Here is a 14,152-nt window from a genome sequence, read left to right on the forward strand (position 1 = left end):
GCCAGTGCCAGCAGGTGTGGCTGTGAGCGGTGACTTCAGGATCACGGTGCCCCCCATATGCCCCACCTCCTCTTTCACCACACTCTCCCGGAACGGGGCCCCTCTCCCTCCCCTGGTCTAGGTAAGCCTTACTAATAAGTTTGGGCTGTTAGATCACTCACCTACGGGATTTTCTGTTGTCTAACTTGGCTTTATAATTTCTCCAGCTGGAGGTTTAAATACCTAATATGTCTTATTTACTCAAGAACACATTTCTTAAGAAGTCAAATTAAAATGAGGCCTGTCTGTTTCCAACTGTCCTCTTAGGTCGTGGGTCGGGGCAGAACTCGTAAGGAATAATGGATAGTTGATGCCGTCAGAGCAGAGGGAGTTTAAACCAGGTGTACTGCTACATACTCCTTAGGGACTTTGAAAATTGTCACCATTTTCTTTTTTCTCTCTCTCTTAAGCTAGGCTTTGTAGGAAAAAAGCCCCACGAATTTGCTCCTGGTACAAAGGTTTCTAAGATATTTGTTATGAAGAAATAAAAATCCTATTAAAATATTTATAAATCTAAACAACCCCCGAAGCCACACACACAGTTAGGCCTTTCAGCCTTCTATTCTGAAAGCCAGATAAATCATCCTTCAGAGAGCAAAGATGAGAAATCAGAGCAGAGTGCTCAGACGGCCGCCACAAAGGCAGGCACGGAATGTGGTCTAGAAAATTATCCTTGTCTCTGAGCCATGCTCGATCCACAGACATCCCAGGAAACCTTTGAGTTTCTGACTCATCAAAAAAAAGGAAAAGGGAAAGAAAAAAGCTCATGTGATGTCATCTCCAGAGAGCATCATTGAAGTCTATAGGCGACTGAGGCTTATCTGACTCAAGCGCCTTGTTCCCGTCAAAGGCTGAAGAGTTCCAAAGCCGGGACTGGAGCACACACCTCTCACCCTCCGCTCAGAACTCTGCTTTCATGTTCGTCTTGTCCCACGGGTTCAGAGTCCAGTCTGTGAGCCAGCCCTGGAGTTCGAGACCACACATGCCCTTAAACTGTGGTGCTGGTGACACTGAGGAAGGTTTGTTCACTGGTTGACCTTCTACCATGTATCCACACATCTGCTTATTCATTCCACGGACATGCACTTGACTCCTATGATGGGCTAAGACACGCTAGGATGTCCTTTGGTACAAACGCGAGAACCAACCCCCAGCCTCACAATCGGGGAAGAGATGTGATGGCAGAGATCTCTAAAGGCGATGGGTTCCGTCATAGCGCCAAGGACAAGGGTTGAAACCCCGGGAGAGGAAGCCGTGGAGTTTCACTCTTGCTTCTGTGCCCCAGGGGTTAATAGCATTAATTTCTCCACTGGGGGACCACGCACCACGCAGGTGGTGTACATTTGGAGACCACATCCACCTGTGGCCTGGCTGGGATCTCCAGTTTCTCCCAGGGAGGGTTTGTCTCCTGACCCCGAATCCTGGGTAGAGCCGTGTTTCTTTGTTGCTTCTTGGAGTGGATGGGTAGCGCTTCCCCATCTGCCTTTCAGCTTCTTCACAAGAGAAGCCCTTCCACGGGTCAGCGCCAGGGCCGGCCCTCCTATCTATCACTGCGGCTGCTGAAACCCAGCTCCCAGGGTCCACAGCGGGTCTGACCACCCCTGGGCCTGTTGCAACATCACAAGAGTAAGGATCGGACATTTTTCTTTAGAGTCCCCCGAGGCGTTCTCTTTATTCCCTTTCCAGGTATGTTTTGGCCCTTCGAAAAATGTTACTCAGTACCTGGTGTGTTTGTAGCAGGTCCTGTGGCCCCAGCTTGGCTCAATCCGTGGTGTTGTCACACCCTGCTGAGCTCCTTGCCAGGCAGCTGTGCATTTGGTGGCGGCTCCTAGCAACCCCCCCACCCCCAGAAGGGCCGGCCTCCAGCTTTCCTCGCTCACCGCCCCGCCCCTCCCCCCCCCCCACTTGGGTGTGCGGGGTGCGGGCTCTCTGATCCCCAGCCTGGGTGGGATGCTCATCCCAGGGAACCCTTTGATCGACAGCCCCACTGGGTGAGTGCGAGACAGAAGAGGGACTTTATAGCTGGAGGAGGGGACAGCGACGTGGACGGGCGACAGCATCTCCCTCGTGTATTCACGACTGAGGCCGCTTGTGAAGCACACACTGTGCCAGGTGACTGGAAGGTGCTCACCTCGGCTGCCGAGTGCCACCCCTCCTCCAGGTGAGAAGGGAGCCACGCTGGATCCCTGTCTGGCGTGCCGCCTTCCGATGCCCCCGCCCCCTGACGCAGTCGCCCTGGCAGTGCCGGAGGCGGCCTCTTTCCCAGCGATGCTGGAGGTGCAAGAGCCAGTCCCCCGGCCCTCCGCCCTCCCCCGACGACCTGGGTGGGGCCTCCAGCAGGTGGAGGCTGTACGGGGGCCTCAGGAGGGGTCGGCAGCAGCGCTCCCCTCCTGGACGCTCATCATGTGGACGGACTGACTCACAGCACGACAGACAGAAACGCCGCCCAGGAGAGGTGCCGGGGCTTGATTCGGGCTCAGCCTAGCCCCGCCCCCAGCCCGGCCCAGCCCTCGCCGCCCGGCTGGCACAGAGCCCTGGTCTCCTGTTCCCCCCGGAGGGGGAGGGGATGGCCCGCAGAGAGGGAGGCCGGCCGTGTCTGGGGATGGGAAACCCTCGCGTGGCCTCTGGCGCCGGTTCCGGGGTAGCTGTCCATGGTTCTGTAGCCCAGGCTTCTCTGCCGGCTCCCCGCGTGCTGCTGCGAACGAGCCTCTACTGGAGATAAGTCGAGGGGGTCCTCAGAGGGGGGCCGTGTTCATCACACAAAGCTGCGAATTCCATGGGCCTAGATCTGGAACTGAGTCAGAGGGGAGGGCCCGAGGGAGCCGGGGACTGGAGGTGGGGGCCGAGCTGGCGACCCCGGGGGCCTCTGAGCCGGGGGGGCCAGGGTCTCCGCTGCTCCTGGATCCTGCTTGGGGGCTGTGGCCTGAGCCTCCTGTGGGTCCAGGTGCACAGGAAATGGGTGTGGGGCTCCCACGGAGCAGGGAGCAGAGGGGAGGGGCAGTCTAACATGTGCTGGATTCAACGACTTCTTTCTCAAGTGCCTCTTGGGTTCCAGGCACCGAAGGAGGGGAGGAGAGGAGGCTTGGCCCAGGCCGCCAGGCCCGGGAGGCTCTGCGCTGAGCCAGTGTGGCTGCCGGCTTTGCTCTGAGTCGCGGCCAGAGCAGCACTGTGTGTGCAGAGGTTCGGACACCCGGTGCTCCGGAGGGCCCAGGCTTCTCAGAGCTCCTACTTTCCTCTGATGGAGCCTACCAGCAGTTTATGGGGGAGGCACTGGCAGTCCCATTTCACAGAGAAGCAAACTGAGCCTGAGGGAGGGGGAGAGGAAGCAGTTCGCATCCAGCAGCTCATCCCTTCTGCTACCCTCTCGCCCTTGAAGATGGCACACCTGGTCTGGGAGGTGTTGTTCTGTGATGCCAGGCATGGGGGATGTCCCTAGCCTTGCAACGCCTGAGCCTCTGGGAGACCTCACGGGCCCCACCCCTCAGCTTGAACCCTCACATACGCCCACTGTCAGGAAGACAGAACCTTCACTCTTCCTCCGACGAATTAGAAGATCTCCTTGTAGCTCTCATAATCCATGACCAGCGATGCCGGGAAACAACCCAACAGGCCTTCTGCAAATACACTAACTGTGGGATATCTACACAAATCCACACCTGTAAGGAGCCCAGTTCCTTATACGGCGGTTTTATTTGTTTGGAACACGCCCAGTAACCAGAAGAATGGTAAACAGGACTCTGGTTCCCCAAACAGATGCCCTAGGCCCACACCCATCCCTACACAGAAAATGGGCTTCCTGACCCTCATCCGGAGTCTACGTGCTCTTGACAAATCCCTAACCCGCTTGGTCGTCTGGCTGCAAGCATCCAGCAGTTTTAGAAATAAAACATCAAAAGACGGGGGAGAGATTCTTACAGGTTGGCATCCCCAGGGGCCAGGTGTCAGTGACACGGGGGAAAACCAGGCCCTGGCTGCCCTGGACCAGGCTCAGGGGCTCGGGGAAGCGGCCGGAAGCTCTGGGTGGGGTTCAGCTGTCGCGGAAACTGATGATTCTAGCTCGTGGAGGAGGTGGATTTAGTCCAGTGTGAGCTCTAATAAAGCAGAGAGAGGGTGTGGCGCTTTTTCAGAAACATTTCTGTCCACCATGAAGAGCAGAGAGCAGTTTTGACCCGGGCATGAAAATTAGCCCTGCATTCCCCGGAAGGCCGGCCCCCTGGAAGGTGGGCACTTGGGTCTCAGCTGAGGTGTGAGCACCCTCTCAACCTGAGGTGGGCAGATGAGCTTCAGACAGGAGGTCGCCCCCACCCCGCCCACAAGGACCTGCGCTGGGAGGGTGGACCTGAGTGGCAAACTCCTCCTATGTATGGGGCAATGAGAAGTAGGACGGGCTCAAGGCCTCGCTGGTCTTTACCAGGTGAGACTCAGGGCTTCCAAGGTCTTGAGGCATTTGACGTCCTTGATCCTCTTGTAGGTATAGCCACCTGGGTCCCGCTGACAACTGCTGTGGGAGCCCGAGCCTCTCTTCCTCGGTCAGAATTTCTCAGCGGAGCTCATGGGAACTTGGCCACCCCCAGGGCTCGGGTGGTGACAGCTGGGGGATTGACCTCCCATCCTGGAGAGCTGCTCCCGAGACAGCGGCGACCTGAGCCAGGCAGGAGCTTTGCTGCCCGGGGATGTCAAGGGCTCCAGGACACCTCCTTTCCCCTGAAGGACCAGACGGTCCCGGGGGGCTGCTGTCCAGAAAGTCGGTGGTGCCCCTACCCTGTCCCCGCAGCTCTGGGGACTCATGGGGCTGTGGCGCTGTTGGGAAGTCTGGGGTGACAGAGGCACCTGGTAGCTGGCGTCCTGAATGCCGCAGGCTCTTCTCCACCTGGGTCTTTAAGGAGCGCTTGGTTTTCAGAAAAGTACCGTTTGCTGGATGGTCCTCGGTGGCTGGAGGGGTTGACTGCTCATGAGGCCGCAGGGACCCGGCAGCTGGGGTGGGGACAGAGCGCTCCCTCGGGCTGGTAGCTGGGGGGTGTCCTCAAGCCCACGGCAGGAATCGATTGGAGATTTTCTGACTTCATGAGGCTTGTTTTTATTTTACTTTATTTTATTTTTTTAACATCTTTATTGGAGAATAATTGCTTTACAATGGTGTGTTAGTTTCTGCTGTATAACAAAATGAATCAGCGATACATATACATATGTCCCCATATCCCCTCCCTCTTGCGTCTCCCTCCCACCCTCCCTATCCCGCCCCTCCAGGCGGTCCCAAAGCACCGAGCTGATCTCCCTGTGCTATGCGGCTGCTTCCCACTAGCTACCTATTTTACATTTGGTAGTGTATATATGTCCATGCCACTCTACGAGGCTTGTTTCTAAACAGCTTTGCTGAGATAAAATTCACAGACCGTACACTTCGCCCATTTAAAGTGTATGATTTAATGGTTTCTAGAATATCCACGGATGTGCGCAGCCATCACCACAGTCAAGTTGAGAACATTTTCACGACCTTAAAAAGTAACCTTTAGCTATAACTTTCCTGTCTCCTCATTCCCTGTCGTCCCCGCCGCCACCCCTCCCCAGCTCAGCCCGCGGCTAATCTCCTCTCTTTTCTACTGAGTTCCCTGTTGTGGACATTCACGAGGAAGGAGCGATAGAACACGTGGCATTTTGTGACTGGCTTTTTCATGTACGTAATGTTTTTAAGGCTCATCCATGTTGTAGTCTGTGTCAGTGCTTCGTTCCTTTTTACGGGAGAATAATGTATCATTGTGTGAATAGACCTCATTTGTTTACCCCTTCATTTGCCTTTGCCCCACAAATATACAATATAGTGTTGTTAACTGTAGTCACCAGGTTCTACCTTACACCCCAGGGCTTACTTATTTTGTCAGTGGAGGTTTGTACCTTTGGATCACCTGCACCCACCCCTAACCTCTGGTAACCGTCAATCTGTTCTCTGCATCTATGAGTGTAGAGATTGCACATATAAATGAGATTGTACAGTCTTTCTCTTTCTCTGTCTGACTTATTTAACTTAGCATAATGCTTTCAAGGTCCATCCATGTTGTTGCAAGTGGCAGGATTTCCTTTTTTTAATGGCTGAAGAGTATAATGATAATAATAATAAAGTAATATAGTATTATATATGTGTGTGTGTGTATATATATATATGCCACATTTCTTTATCCATTTATCTGTCAGTGACACGGGTTGTTTCCATGTCTTTGCTACTATAAACAGCGTTCCAGTGAACATGGGGATGCTCATATCTCTTCGAGACAGTGATTTTTCTTCAGATAAACACCCAGAAATAGAATTGCTCGATCAAATGGCAGTTCTATTTTAATTTTTCAAGGAACCTCCATAGTGTTTTCTATAGTGGCCGCACCAATTTACCTTCCCACCAACAGCGTACCAGGGCTCCCTTTTCTCCACACCCTCTCCAACACTTGCTATCTCTTGTCTTTTTAATGACGGCCATCCTAACAGGCATGAGTTCATATCTCACTGTGGGTTTGACTTGCATTTCCCTGATGATTAGTGATGTTGAGCATCTTTTCACGTACTCGTTGGCCATCTATACGTCTTTTTCAGAAAAGTGTCTATTCAGGTTCTCTGCCCATTTTTAAAATCATATTATTTATTTGATATTGAGTTGTATGGGTTCTTCATATATTTTGGATATTAAATCCCTATCAGAGATATATTATTTGCAATTTTTTTCTTCTTCAGTAGGTTGCCTTTTCATTTTGTTGACGGTTTCCTTTGCAGTGTAGAAGATTTTTAGTTTGATGTAGTCCCACTTGTTTATTTTTGCTTTTGTTGCCTTTGCTTTTGGTGTCAAATCCAAAATAATCATCGCCAAGACCAATGTCAAGGAGTTTGCCCACTGTGTTTTCTTCTAGGAGTTTTATTGTTTCAGGTCTTACATTTAAGTCTTTAATCCATTTTGAGTTATTTTTGTGAGTGCTGTAAGATAGTGGTTCAGTTTCATTCTTTTGCATGTGCGTACCCAGTTTTCCCAACATCATTTATTGAAGAGACTGTCCTTTATTGACTATTCTTGGTTCTCTTGTCAAATATTACTTGACCATATATGCAGGGATTTATTTCTGGGCTCTATATTATGTTCTATTGGTTGATAGTCTCTATATTATGTTCTATTGGTTGACAGTGTCTATTTTTATGCTGTTTTGATTACTATAGCTTTGTAGTACAGTTTGAAATCAGGAAGTGTGATGCCAACAACTTTGTTCTTCTTTCTCAGTATTGCTTTGGCTATTTGGGATCGTCTATGGTTTCCTACAAATTTTAGAATTATTTTTTCTACTTCTGTGAAAAATGCCATTGGAATTTTGATAAGGGATTGCATTGAATCTGTAGATGGCTTTGGGTAGTACAGACAATTTAACAATATTAATTCTTCCAGTCCATGAGCATAGGCTATCTTTCCATTTATTTGTGTTATCTTCAATTTCTTTCATCAACGTCCTACAGTTTTCAGCGTATAGGTTTTTCACCTCCTTGGTTAAATTTATTTCTAGATATTTTATTCTTTTTGATGAAATAGTAAATAGGATTATTTTCTTAATTTCTCTTTCTGATAATACATTGTTAGTGTATAGAAATACAATTGATTTTTATACATTAATTTCGTATCCTGCAACTTTTTTTGGTGGAGTCTTTAGGATTTTCTATGTATAATGCCATGTCATCTACCAACAGAGAAAATTTTACTTCTTCCTTTTTGATTTGGAGGTCTTTATTTCTTTTTCTTGCCCAATTGCTGTGGCTAAAACTTCCAGTGCTATGTTGAATAAAAGTGGGGAGAGTGGGCATCCTGTCATGTTCCTTTTTTTTTTTTAAAACTTTTAATTTTATATTGGAGTAGAGCCAATTAACAATGTTGTGATAGTATCAGGTGCACGGCAAAGCAACTCAGCTATGCATACACATGTATCCATTCTCCCCGAGACTCCCCTCCCATCCAGGCTGCCACATAACATTCAGCAGAGTTCCCTGTGCTTTACAGTAGGTCCTTGTTGGTTATCCATTTTAAATATAGCAGTGTGTACATGTCGGTCCCAAACTCCCTAACTATCCCTTCCCCCCACCCTTTCTCCCCCTCATCCTGTCTTGTTCCTGATCTTAGAGGGAAAGCTCAGCTGGAAGCTTTTTACTGTTGAGTATCACGTTAGCTGTGGGCTTGTCATATGTGGCTTTTCTTATGTTGAGGTGTGTTCTCTCTATGCCTGCTTGGTTGAGAGTTTCCTTCTTTTTTTTTTTTTGCGGTACGCGGGCCTCTCACTGTTGTGGCCTCTCCCGTTGTGGAGCACAGGCTCCGGACGCGCAGGCCCAGCGGCCATGGCTCACGGGCCCAGCCGCTCCGCGGCATGTGGGATCTTCCCAGACCGGGACACGAACCCATGTCCCCTGCATCGGCAGGCGGACCCTCAACCACTGCGCCACCAGGGAAGCCCCTAGAGTTTCCTTCTTTTGACTACTGTGAGTTGTGCTACCATGACCATTTGTGGACTCTGTGTGGTTGTGTGTGCCCAGGAGAGGCTCCACCAGCGCCGGATCAGGAGACAGAGCAGGGGGACCAGGGGTGAGGACTTGCTCAGGGGCTGGGAGGGGCCAGCTCCCTACTGTGGCCCAGGCCTGTGGTCACACTCAGGGTTACCCTTGCAAGAGCTTACCCTCAGGTGTATTCTCCTCTGAAGACAGTGAATGTCTGAGCCTGTGACCCCAGGAAGGTGTCTGAGTTCTTCCCTATAATCCTTATAATGCTTTTTTTTTTTTTTTTTTAAAAACAACTCTATTTTTTTCCAAATATTTATTTTGGCTACACCAGGTCTTTGTTGCTGCACACGGGATCTTTAGTTGCGGCATGTAGGATCTAGTTCCCTCACCAGGGATCGAACCCGGGTCCCCTGCGTTGGGAGCTTGGAGTCTTAGCCACTGGACCACCAGGGAAGTCCCTCCTTATAATTCTTATATATGGTAAATTGCATATGAAATTATATGTGTAGAAATCATATGTAGGAAATTACTCCTATATACGATTTCCTATAATTCTGGGGGCACACAGACCTGTGAGAACACAGACCCTACACATGGGGAAATGAAGAGCCCAGCTTGGCCCTGTGCTCAGGATGTGTCAATAGGGCCCTTCCATCTCTGGGTCTTAGTTTCTGGTCCTGAAAACGTCAGGGGTGCATTAGCCGAGATGCCACTGAGGTCCCCAGCTCTAGCGTCTGTGGTTGTAGCTGACCTCAATGGCGGAAGAGAGGTGCGTGCAGGAACTACCCTACTCTCTAAGGGCCTCCGTTTCCTCCTCTGAAACCTGAAGTCCTTGGACTTGGTTGTCCAGTCAGAGGCTGGGCTCCTGTCTGGAGGGCTGGCAAGGGCTCTGGCCACTGGTAGATGGAGGCTGACCTCTGGGCTTCCTATAGCCCAGGCGTGGTAGGAGGGTGCCGTCCATGTCCTGTGCGGGCTGTACCCTTCCTGTCCAGGGAAGAGACTCTACAGCCCCACTGGGTATACAGCCTTGCTGGAATGGGCAAGGTCTCTTAGGAACTTGACCTTGGAGGGTAATAAGCTTTAACACCTCTCCCTATGTCTTCTGTATCCCACCCCTTTATCCCCCCAACCCCAGCTCCTAGCACCGTTCTAGGCAGACAAAAGGTATTTAATAAACACTTGTAAAGTGCTTGAAGAATTGTAAGTGATGTTCTCAAATCTTCCTGGATTAAGACATCAATGGAAAGCAATTGAAGTTATTAATCTGTACTGGGATAGGCTCTTAGCCAGAATGGCCATGACCCCGGCTGCATCGACCCGTTACACTGGAGAACGCATTTCCCTCTTCACGCTGGCTACTTGGGCCTCGCCTGGCCAAGGGCTTTGAGTCACTGCATGTACGTGACAGTGGCCCTTTTAACCAAGAGAAACCCAGTTAGAGAGCCAGGTTTTTGCAGGAATATTGGTTAGCTGATCATCAATATAACGGCTCTCCTCGATTTTGCTTTCCATCAAGAGTGACAGAGGCCAGAACTTCTCCAGCCCTAGTGATAGGGCTGTCACCAGGGCACTGGGGACACCCCTCCCATTCCTCTGCTTTGGAAAGGGGTCTGTTCCAGCTCCTTTTGAGCTGGAACTGGGGAAAGTCACTTCTCTGAGCCAGGTTTTCTTAATGGTAAAGAGGGAAGATGTGCCTCTACTATCCCATGGGTCTGAACATGGACCAGGTCCTGCATGGGGGATGGGTGCAAGTGAGGAAATAATCATGAGATTTGGTCAGAAAAGGGAACTAGACAGAACTGAAGCTGATCTCCCTGTCATTCTGATTGTCCCATGACCAGCTTTTTGTTTCTGATGGGTGTCGTCTTGGCACACACACAAATACAACCAGAATTCCCCTATCCATCTTGTGTTGTCCATGATGGAGTGGATTTTATTTCAAGGTCGGTGACAAGGGCTTCCAATTGCTAGCAGGTGAGACAGCAAATTGTAGTCCAGGAAGCCTCAACGATACTTCTGTAAAAGCACTGTGGTTCTATGAATTGAACTGAGGAAACTAGAGGAACTTTGGTTGCTTGCTGAAGTGTTAGCTGTAATAAAGGTTTAAAGTTCAATGAACTGAATTAGAAAACAATATAAATTAATGAATATGATTCCTTCAATGTTAAACTGATGTCCCGTGACGTTTTCTTAAACCTCTGGCATCCCCCCTTAGGGGTGCCCCCACTTTGATGGCAAAAGTAGGTGAACACACAAAACAGAAGTATTAAGTTTAAAACTTCAAAAAAATTTTTTTAAATTCATTATTTTTTTGGCTGCGTTGGGTCTCGTTGCTGAGTGCAGGCTTTCTCTAGTTGCAGTGAGCGGGCTTCTCATCGCGGTGGCTTCTCTTGTTGCAGAGCACGGGTTCTAGGCACACAGGCTTAGTAGTTGTGGCACACGGGCTTAGTTGCTCCACAGCATGTGGGACCTTCCCAGACCAGGGCTCGAACCTGTGTCCCCTGCACTGGCCGGCAGATTCTTAACCACTGTGCCACCAGGGAAATCCCTTCAAAAGTAATTATGTTTGCTTTAATGACTTATTTTTTGTGGACATGGACGCTTATGGTTGTGACTGTAGACCTAAACACTTAGAAAGTCAAATTTCAATGAATAAAACATTTTAATTCTTGTGATTGCACTAGAAAGATAAATGCTTCTTGATAGTCTTAAAAAAACTGTCATGTCTTCATAGAAAAGGGCTCGAGACACCTCTCTTTGCTGGGGAGGTCAGGCAGCAGGGAGGTGAAAGACTTGGCCTTGAATCTCAGTGTCACTGGGAAGCAGAGCAGCTGTCTGATTAAGTCTGTGCCTAAGAATTTCAGGTCAGACACATGAATTTATTTCACCGGAGCACCGGGAGCCCAGTCTAAGACACAGCGTGGATGGTTTATTTTAAAATTACAGCAAAGGCATATGGGAAACCAACAGTGTGACTCAGACCGCTCTGAAGTCAGCAGTTCTTTGCTCACTGTATCCAAATGACAGTAACCTGGACGAAGCTATGCAAATATGCTAAACCGGGTCATTAATTTCAACACCCTGTGGGGCTCCGGCAGTCTCAAAACCACTGATTCTGGGGAAAATTCCTGATGTTCGCCGGGAAGTCTCGGAAGGGCGGAGCCCATCAGGTGCGAGCTGTAGCGCGGGGCCTGCTCTGCAGGTACCTGCTGTGAGCACAGCAGGAGTGTTTCCATGACTGTATCCGTCGTGCTGTCAAAGAGGTAATCTTATCTTCACTCATTTACTAAATATACAAGGGCTGGGATTTCCACTTGGCAAATGTGCCTGTTTACCTGAAGGCTGCTTTTCCCTGAACTCAGATAAAGTTCATCGGCAGCTATTCAAAGAGACAGGCTGACTTCCAATCCCTACAACACTTTCATACGCACAGTCGAGACTCTGCTCTCAGTTAGTGGCACACTCCCTGGCCCAGCTGCTCTGGCATGGAGGGTCAGCCGTCTGATGGAGAAGGCTTCCGGGGACGTCATCTCCTGGAGCAGGGCCACCACCCACCCTCCGTCCTTGTAAATCTGGTGCCAGTTGCCCCGCTGGGCTTGTAGAACTGGGCGTTTATTGGAATTTGTGACCAGATTTCCCCTTTGAGGTCACAGACTCTTTTTTTTTTTTGAACATCTTTATTGGCGCATAATTGCTTTACAATGGTGTGTTAGTTTCTGCTTTATAACAAAGTGACTCAGCTATACGTATACGTATATCACCATATCCCCTCTCTCTTGCCTCTCCCTCCCATCCTCCCTGTCCCACCCCTCTAGGTGGTCACAAAGCACCGAGCTGATCTCCCTGTGCTATGTGGCTGCTTCCCACTAGCTATCTATTTTACATTTGGTAGTGTATATACGTCCATGCCACTCTCTCATTCATCCCAGCTTACCCTTCCCCATCCCCGTGTCCTCAAGTCCATTCTCTACGTCTGCGTCTTTATTCCTGAGGTCACAGACTCTTTAAGCATATTTTACACGCATGTGCCTTTCAGCCAAGTTCAGGTAGGTTGTAGTTTAAGTAGAGCTGAGATAAATAATCCAGATTTGTAAAACATATCTGTTTGCAAGTTTATTTCCTCTTGGAGAAGACGGGCTACAAGGTGCCTTTAAACAGTGAGATCCCCCAGGCACTTGCTTGTGAGTCTGTTAACTCAACGGGGCCTCAGAACAAGGTTTGACACACCCACACGTGTACACACACACACATACACACACACACACACACGAACGCACAATGCAACCCCCTAGCAAGGAAGAACACACGCTTTTCTCATTTAACACACGTGCCTACATATACCCCAGTGTATGCTTTTCCCCCCAGGGCTGTCCCCTCAGGACGTCTGACCGTATGGACAGCCGTCTCACTGGCTGAATTTGCCTTCGATCATCTCTGGTTGTTGTGAAAACTGAAATTCACTCTTAGAGGACAAGCCCTGGTCACTTCTGAGGACATCTGGAAAATGTGCTCCAGCTTCTGAGCGACGGTGTTGGGGATGCACGACGGGGGCGGGGCAGGGACCATGGTGGGGGCGGGGCAGGGACCCACCCCTTTAGGAGCCCTGGCCATGTGTCCTGTCTTAAGGCCAAGGTCCCCTACTTGTCATCCCCCTGTCTCCACCTGGTGCTGTCCCTATTTGATGCAAGGAGTCGGGGACGTCAGGAATGGGACTGAGTCACACCATCACTTGGCCCAAGAATCATTCTTGGTCTTCCCCTGGGCTACTCTCACAGTGAAATTTTCTGCCCCTCTTGACCACGTACTGCGTTAAATGATCTCACTTTCAGTCTTTCTTAAGTTAGATCTGCACACGCTGGCTTCTGGGTGGAATAACTTCAGATTTTTGCCTGCTTGGCCTTGCTTCATTTTGGACAATTCCTGGCTTTGGGGACCAGGCCCCATCCCGCCCTGCAAGGTTCGTGATGTGCCATCTCCCCCTGCTTTGCCAACAGGGATGCGATGGAGGCCTTGCATCCCAGGCCAGGTGGGCAGGTGTTTCCCTGCAGCCTGGCTGCGCTGTGACTACTGCAGAGGCCAGTGTGTCCTCAAAACGGCGTTTCGTTTGTTTGGACAAGGAGTGAAACTGTACTGGTTTTCACTCTTCTGTCTCGAAGGCTTTGCACTGCCCTTGGTTCACTGGCAGCCTCAGGGTGGGTGACAAACCAGCCCCAGAGAAAAACCTGCCTGCGGAACTGTGGAGGCATTAGATTGGCAGGCATATACCCTCACAGGCATCTTTACCTCTGCGGTCCTTTCACTTGTGAGAAACAGCATTTATTTTCGTTCCCTGAAGAACTTCACCTTGAAAGTGCAAGACTGAGTTCTAATCCCCCATCCACAGATTCCTCCCGTCCCATCACGGTTATGCCCCGTCTCGGTGTGATGACAAAAGCAGCCGGAACAGTTTATTACCGTCATTTCTACCTCCATCCACTTTCCATTTTGATATTAAATTATCTGCCATGGAATGGGAGGAATTATGGTCTGTGGGCCTTTCCATTCTCCCTTACCTTTATGTGTACGAGCTGCTCGGAAGAACGGCCCTTCTCCACCAGATGAC

This window comes from Phocoena phocoena, chromosome 9 (assembly GCF_963924675.1).
Source record: "Phocoena phocoena chromosome 9, mPhoPho1.1, whole genome shotgun sequence".
NCBI classification, from domain to species: Eukaryota; Metazoa; Chordata; class Mammalia; order Artiodactyla; family Phocoenidae; genus Phocoena; species Phocoena phocoena.